Raw genomic sequence first — 9,131 nt, forward strand, 5'->3', positions numbered from 1 at the left:
GGAGGATTAGAGCTGGTTCTGACTTTTCAGTAGAGGAGCTCTAATGAAGATGGATTTGTCTGCTCATCTTTGAGTATGTGAAGTAGTCCAGATGATGATTGGACCTCTGCTTGTAGGACAGCACAAGATGTATTCTAACTTGTCTACTACTTTGTGCTTAGGGCTTTTGTTTCACTATTTTGTAATAGCTCAAATATTTTGATAACTCCTTCTTAAGAAGTTGCTGTGGGGGAAATACACTAGTATTAATTCACTCATATATATAACTTGTTATCTGTTAATATTTTTAACAAGTTGAAGCATGATGCAAAACATGAGAGTAATAATAATAATAGTAGCAGCTCGTTGCAGTATTTTTTCTGCTGTATTAATTGAAACCTGCTGTGTAGAAATGTGATTGTCATTTGTGGACACAGTTTCTTTAAAAACTTAGTTTTCAAGTATATGGCCATTTCTCATAGTTTAATTAGCCAGTTTTCTGAACTGAATCACTCTTGTAGATACAGAACTCTCACCCTCCTTTATCCAATTGAAACATGCTAGGAACTGATGTCTGGACTTAAAATACTGGGTTAGTAGTGAGCAGCAGTCTCCATATACCTAGTTATTCTTCCTTGTTGTAATTAAAACTAGACACAGTTAAAGATTTCATTCTCCTTGTACAACTGTACCACAAAAACAGATGTAAGTTTTGCACTTCTATACTAATTTGAAAAGCTTAGTAATTCACAAAATACATCTCATATTTTTTATTTTCATTGCTTTCAAGTTGAAGGAAGAATGAAACCAAATGAAATTTGGCTAAGGCAGCTACTCCTGAGTAGTAGAGATGAGACAGTTGTATTGAACTTAATATATTCAGAATGTTGATATTTTTGTAAAAAGTTTATACAAAATTGCTTCGTAATTACTGTAGATATGTGCAGAATGTCAGTGGCTTGAGTTTTATGGTAAGCATTATAGGCTTAATTTAAAAGAGTAATGCATCGTCTAGAAACACAAAGCAAATTTAGAGCTACATCAGCAAAGATGTTAACTTGAAGTAAATACAAGCAAAATATACATGCTTCCTTGTATAAGCATTTTAAATAACAGAAATGTACATACAGTGACTTGCCTATGAGGTGTCTGTTTGTTTCGTGGCCTCAGTCTCACACTCTTTTCAGTCATCAAGATTAATTATTAGGCTTATTTTCATTAATGAGTTGTACAGCTGTGAGTAATACAGTTGTCAATAGAAAATTCAATTTAGCCCTTCAGTTTTCTGCACTTTGGCGCCTGGCTGTTCCAAAATAATTCCAAAAGGTTTATAATTTTCACATTATTAGAATGTATTATATATCTGGGGTCTCTGAGACACCTGAGTGAAGATTAAATAAAGCTATTTGTGGCTTGGTGTACAGTGAAAGTGAATCTTGCATGGGTTACTTGATCTTGCTTACTGAATTACGGAGGCCTTGCCTTGTGCACGTCCTACTGGGATGTCAGGCAGTACTGTCTGACCACTGTGAGCAGCAGATGAAGAAATGTATATTTTTCCTTTTGCATTTCACTTAAGTTTTAGGTCTCAGAAGCCTGAAGACAGCCTTTATCTACCATGTGGAAGATCCACAATTAAAAAAGTAAAATCTGCAGAACTGTATAGTACAGTGCATAAAGTACTTTCATGAAAGATAAAGTTTTGAGAGTTTCTTGTTTAGAAAGTGGCAGGAGAATTTACATATACTTACATAGATGTATGTGTTTTGGCTACTTTGATTTATCGTGCTGGCAGTTTGGGTGTCTTTCCTATGAAATCTACACCTTTTCAAACCTGCAGTGTAACAGATAATAATGAAGAATAAGAGAAGAATAGTAAGAAAACTATATGGGGGAAAAAATGATACTGTGTTATTGGCTTATGAAATAGGACTACATTATGCTCTGAGACATCATTGCAGATAGGAATTCAGAATTATTAAAAGAACCAAAAATTGTAAGGAGAAGAATGAAGACTGCATTGCATCATTTAGCCAATGAATAGAACATGATAGACACAGGGAGATAATAAGTGGCATAAAGAAAATAAATTGCACTTTAATTTCGCTTCTCATACCATTAGACTAATTAGGTAATCAGTGAAGTTGAATGGTTGCAATGGGGAAAGGAACTTTTAGATGTCTTTTCTTATATATATGTAACTAAGCTCTGGAACTCATTGCTTTAAGATATTGTAGAAAACAAAAGCTTTGTTGGATTTTGAAATATAATTGAACTTATATAGCGAGAGAACATGCAGAGCTATTTTGGATACAGTTGGAGATGTGTTAATGATGAGAAATATCAATATTTTCAGTGTTGAGGTAAACATTGATAGGATTGATAGAATCTTCCCCCATGGAAGGGATGTTATGGGCTTTCATGCTATGACTTTTAGATTGCAGTGATTTTTGTGGTCACTGTGCTTACCTGCTGTCAGAACCAGAATCTGATGTATCATTTTGTATTGTTTGCTGTATTTTATTTTTTTATAGTCTCAGATTTTTGTGCTTTGGCACTGAGGCATTAAAACTGAGCAGCATTTATATTACCTGGATAGTTTATTTAGCTTTAAGCCTTTTCTTAGTACAGTACTCTCTTAATTCCATAGGAATGATATTTCAGCTGCAACAATGACATCTAGGGGCTGATTTATATTAATTTAATTTATGTGTATACCTTTTTTTTTGGAATTGTTACTAATATGTTTACTAAATCTAAATTATTAGCACTTGCTAAAAATTTGTAAATCTCATACATTTTTATTCAGAGAATATCCATAATATTTTAAATTTATTTTTATTTTTTTTACTTTCTTCTTGCGTTTTAATTATTTTAGTACTGCTAACACTGAAATCAGTGAATCTCTCTCATTCTTTTTCACCTTGTACTGTTTTCATGACATGTTATCAGATGGTGAGATTATTTTTTTCCCTGTAATTTAAGTATACTTTTTTTGTGAATTAAATGCAAATCTCTTCAACTTGGCTTTCTCATATGACATTATTTCTCTTAAAATCACACCTACTTTACTTTGTTCAGGAAATGAGACTAAAAATCCTTGTATTCAATACTCTGCTTCTTCCATGTTTATGGTGATATAGACAGAGGTTTGACTCCAGAGTTAAACCCTGTGATTCAGAGCCACCTCTAAGCTATATGTAAATCCTGTTTTATGCATACGAGTGTGTATGTAAAATATGTAATTGCAATTTACAGGTGATTTAACAGAATCTGTCCTATTATTTGCAAAACTACCTTCTTTCCCTTGAATCTTAGTTATTTGACCGTTAGTCACTTATTTGGAATTGGTTCTTACATAGAAAGATGTCTATAGGTCTTTCTCATTGTCTTCTTCACTCATGTTTACAGTTTTTCTCAGGAATAAGAGAATATATATCTATAACTTCCAAATTTCTCCTTCTGCTGTTCTGTGGAGTACACTGAGCAATCTTTAACATGCTGACTTTTCATTGGTATTAAGAAGAGACCTAAGCAAGAAATCTTGAGTGTAATGTGTGAGATAGACAGAAAGGCTCATTTTTTTTGTCTTTAGCTACTTCCATAAAATTTTGTTGTCATGCCTTGTGGCTTTAGGAGAGTGATACTGACTTGAGTGGAGAATTTCGAGTCATTCAGTTTATTTTATATTTTGAGAAAACAAAATGAAACCCTAAATGTTAGGTGCTCTAAAATGTAAAGACTACAGCTATGTAATTTCCATACAATCTACCCATTAGTTGTTAGAAGAATCACATTTCAATAGAATGTTGAAAAAAATCACTTGATGTGAGAACTGCTGATGTTCTAAAGTAGAAGCCAGAGCCAACAAACTACTTCAGAGCTTTACTAATATGTGAGACCAAAGCTACAACTAGGTGAGCTGAAAATAAAGAGGTAACGTGTAAAGCTGCAACTTGATTCTTCAGACCCAGTTTTACTGTGAGCAAAGGTAGCAATAGCCTGTGAGAACTAGCAGTTCTCTGCTTCCTGGTTAGCCTGCTCCGTTGCTAGTCTAAAGTCCTGTAATGCTGAGGGAAAGATACTGCTAGCTGGACTTCACTGCCATCTTTTTCTGGAAGTGATTGTTTAGTAGGTATAGAATCATAGAATCATAGAATCATAGAATTATCCAGGTTTGAAAAGACCTTGAAGATCATCAAGTCCAACCGCAGCCTAACCAGTACCCCATCTCTAAGAAAAAAAACAAAAAAACAAAAAACAAAAAAACAAAAAAAAACCAACCTCTGCTAAATCATATCCCTGAGTACCACATCCAAACGGCTCTTAAACACATCCAGGGATGGCGATTCAACCACCTCCCTGGAGAGCCCATTCCAGTACCTAACCACCCTTTCTGTAAAGAAGTTCTTCCTAATATCCAACTTAAACTTGCCCTGGCGCAACTTGAGGCCATTTCCCCTCGTCCTGTCACTTGTCACTAGTGAGAATAGACCTGCCCCACTCTCACTGTAAGAACCTTTCAGGTACTGGAAGACAGCAATAAGGTCTCCCCTCAGTCTCCTCTTCCTCAGGCTAAACAGCCCCAGCTTCCTTAGCCTCTCCTCATATAATTCTTATAATTCGTATAATTCTTAGTAGGATTTTAGCCTACTAAACATTTGGAATCTGCAGGTTCCCATATGTATAACACAAAGTGTGATGTGTGTACATGGACCGAGGACTAATAGTTTTTAATCTAGTTAAAAGCCACGAGGAAAGTTTGGAATGGTTTTTATTGCTGGATTAGCCATGAGAAAGCTGTGCTTAGAACAGGGACAAAGAAATTACCTGAAAAAGACTAAGACAATTCAGAGGGACTTTAACTGGACTTGCCTTACGGCGTACAATATTTAAATGTCTACGATTATATTCCCTTCTACTGCTTTGCATAGATACTGATATTTTTTCCAGCTCTTACTGAGAACTGTGCTTTCTTAGGTATGTAATCCAATTAAGGGAGTGTAGAATGTGATTTATTGCTAGCAGTTGTAGCAAGGGGAGTCATAGGCACAAAAGCCTCCTACAACAATGACAGCAAACTACCACTCTTCTTTCTTGTTAGTGAAAATACGGAAGTGTCCTTTGCATTCTTAAGAGAAATTAGCTGTATGGGAAGTGTTGCATTACAGCAGGTACATAGTGATCCCAGTTGCTACATTTACCATTCATACTTGCCCTCGTGACTGTCTTCAGTGTGTTTTACACATTCGAGGGAATTCATTTGTGAATGATAAGCTGTGGTAGGCCTGGAATCAGATTCTGCAGTACAGAACTTATTATTTCACATGTAAAAGGAGGTCTAAAAGAAACTGGACTCCCTGAAGTTCTGAATATAACCAATATTCCTGAAATTTATTTATTTTACAGCTGCAGTTAAAAGGCATTATTTTTCCTCCTTGTTAAATCTGTTGTCATAGACTAAAATACACTAATTTCCTGATGCAAGAAATAGTTCCTAGAGTATATGTTACATGTTAGCTCCCAAAGGAGCTAACAAAGATTTTGTACATCCCTTCATAACTCTGATCTACTTGTGACTTGGTTTCTGTATCTATTATCAGTATAGGCCAGGATAAATGCATTGCAATTTCTGGGTTAGTGTGGAAACTGTATAATTTAAACACGAAGTAAGAAGTTTTTTTTGCTATTTAAAAAAATATTACAAAATGCTGTATTTTTATTTGAAAAATAAATAAAATGGTATTTAGAATCTGCGTAGTCCTTGAGCAGCATCTGCAGCCAACTATGAGGTACTGAGGGTACTGTGGCACCCCCAGGCCTAATTTTTGGCTGCGTGTCTGTTGAAAAACATTTTGGGAGAGTACAAAAAATCCTATTATAGGTGATTCAGGGTAAAAGCTCCAAGATCTGTGTGTCTAGGTCTCTTGTAGAGTTAGAACTGAATGTAAGGTACCAAGGATTTACCTTTTTTTGTAGGTAATTAAGTGTGACTCTTCTTTTTGTGAGTCAGTTTCAGAGATAATTTGAGAAATAAAATATTTCCCTCAGCTGATAATACAATTTCTATGAAGAAATAGCTGGTGTCCTTCATGGTTAGGGCTGCTTTTAGACCAAGGTTTTTATTATTACTATTTGTTAGTAAATCTAATAGCAAAATGGTCATGCAGTTTTCATAAATAAGGACTGCGTTAAAACTGAATAATTGCTTTAAGGTTGCTTACAGCGGCTCTCATGTTCTATGCAGACTTGTAGCTAATAATGTTTTATGTGGTGAGAAGATGGAGAGGAAAAAAACAAAAGGAAAAACAAAAGAAGAAACTGCAGTAGTAGGTATACATATTGATCAACCTCCAGTAATTATCCACTCATCTGAAAGGTGCCAGACTTGCAATCTAAGTTCCATATAAGGTGGCTGGCAATTACATGCATAATTGTCCTCTCATAGCTCTTAAAGTGCATTTGATCTACTGAGGCTATTGTTGACATCTCTACTTTCAGTAAGTTCTGCATACTTCTAAACTTGAATTGCAATTCAGTATAGCAGTCGTGTTACCACTGAGAAATTTGTGCAGATTTTATACAGCTGACCACCTATTTCTCATCTGCAAAATGGTGTGAGACTTTTATGCTCCTTTAGAACTTGTAGGAGTGCAGGTTCAGGATAATCCATGAGCACCCATATAGACATACAACACATTACAGTTGTTTCATAGTACCGTATAAATACATAATTCCTATTTTCTTTATTAAACTATTTATTTTTCCTTCAAAGCCTTAAATGAGAAAACTTGCGCAGCTTTTCAATCTGTGCTACAGAACTTACTGTACATTCACAAAATTGCTCCCTCAAAATATGTATTAAACTAATAATATAAAAATGAAAAACTCGAGTTCTACTTCCTACTGCAATTTTCATCTGAACATTAAAAATATAAACATTGGGAAGATACTGGATCAAATTTTAAATCCCTTTGCAACTTAACTTAGTCATAGTCTTTGCTTGTGAGTTGCTGCATACAATTAGGATCTCAGGGTTTGGCTCACTTTATGGGTGTTCCTGAATACCCAAGTTTTTTTTCAGTCCTTAACGCTGTATGCACGCAGGACATGTGTGCTAGCATGTATACAGAACCACGTTTTCATCAGAAGTTGGCATGTGGAACCTGCATGCAACAAGCACTTAGAAACTGCATGAAAACAACAGTCTGTTCATTCTCAGTTACTGAACCCCGACACTGTTTATTAGATGTGAGCAGACCAAAACGAACCATCACACTTTTCAGTAGTGACCTTGAGGTGGCAGCAGCATTACATTCAATTCTGCTGTACACTGAGTCCATTAAAGGTGAAAGTAAAATTTGCGATAAATCAAAATAATACTGATTGTTATAATTTTATTACCAGAGCATTAAGTCAATAAAACTTATCTGAAATGTCATTTGCATTGTATACATTTTTAACTAGTTATCAAGTATGTTTTAAAAGCATGTTTAAAACAACCAAATGAAGAAATCAGTGATAAATTGTTCAAAAGCTGAGACTTGTCTAATGGTGTAGTAAAACTAAAGTCTATTTTGATCTCTTGTATTATTAGACTGTTTCTGAAAGCATTTGTTAGTAGAATAATGTCTTGCGACTTGACTAACTATATTTAATGTCCTAATGCCTGATTAAATATTTTCCTGCAAGTTGTCAGGTCCTTTTTCATTCATGATTTTATGTAGGAAGGTCATCTAATTATATGACACCCTTTCAGTGGAGGGGAATGTGTTTGTTTCTTTTAATAATGAGGAATAATGAAACTTATTTATGTTGGAAGTCAGAGAAATTTATTGGAGAATTACAACATGAGAAACATGGAAATTAAAAAAAACCTTTTAATAGCATATTCATTACCAAGTAGCTTGCAGGTAATGAAATAGTTGTATGAAAGCCAGTATATTGGGTGATATAATATTGCTCATGTCAGTTTTTTGGACATGGTTATTATGCGTTTCTATGTTGTCAATTACTATTAGGTTACTAAATTATTATTAGCTAATTATTCAAGATAGGAGACACTAGAAGAAAAGATTAAAAGCATTTGTTTTTACAAACTTTGAAAGGAACTTCTAGCTGGCAAGCCGGTTAGTGTGATGTTATGCTGCAGTCATGCTGTTTGGGTTGTATCACTGCATACGGTTCAGCAAAACTAACAAGTTTGGTCTAGAATTCAAATCTTGTATCAACAGTGTTGAGGGAACAACATTCAAAAGTGGTTACCCATACAAATACATAGAACTATTTTGAAGGAAAATGTGTAACTGCTGCTAAAGGAGTCCTGAAGTCAGATGAAAGATAGGCCATGTAACAGGTAAAATAATTCAGCAAATTAAAAATATAGCTATAGAATCACAGAGCACAAGCCAATTGGAGGAAAATGTGGATGCTGTTTGGGCTGTGCCAGCAGTTACTAAAACCTGTACAAATATTGACTATTACTTCACTAAGATATAGACCTGGTCTCTTCTGATATGTACAGGACTATTCTTTTTGTCTCACTTTGAAGTTTCTTAAAATAACTTCTTTACAAAATTTCCAAAGATATGAATGCAGTGATTGACAAAAGAGACAGAGTAATAATAGTATTCTGGTGAGAAATATAATTCAATGTGAGCCTGCTGCCTTCTTTCTAATTTTAACCTCCTGGCTCTTTATTGTCAAAATGTATTTAACTCAGAAGTAACAGTAAGGCAAGAATACATATGAGCTGAACACAGTTAGCACGGGAACTAACACCAGTAATGTCTTAGTAGTACATAGAAGTGAGGTTCACAGGGCAGCTCTAATCTCTAAAGGTCAGGATCCTAAATTATCAGCACCTCAAAAGCAGAGATGTGCCCTTTGTCTTTAGAGCACAGGAACACCCATGTTGGAGGAAAAAAAATAAAAAAAAAAAACTGTTGCAATGTGGACACTTTGTGTGTATACAAAATCCAAATAAATGGACTGTCCTCAAGTTCATTGAGAGATGAATCTCTTACAGAAGCTGTAGAATATCCCAGAGATTTTGACCTGTAGGGCAGTTATTTAGGACTTGCTTAAGTGTTAGTTTAGCATTTGTCTGATGTTTGTGCACCAATGATTAGACCTTCTTGTCCTGAAATCAC

This window comes from Excalfactoria chinensis, chromosome 11 (genome assembly GCF_039878825.1).
Source record: "Excalfactoria chinensis isolate bCotChi1 chromosome 11, bCotChi1.hap2, whole genome shotgun sequence".
Taxonomy (NCBI): domain Eukaryota; kingdom Metazoa; phylum Chordata; class Aves; order Galliformes; family Phasianidae; genus Excalfactoria; species Excalfactoria chinensis.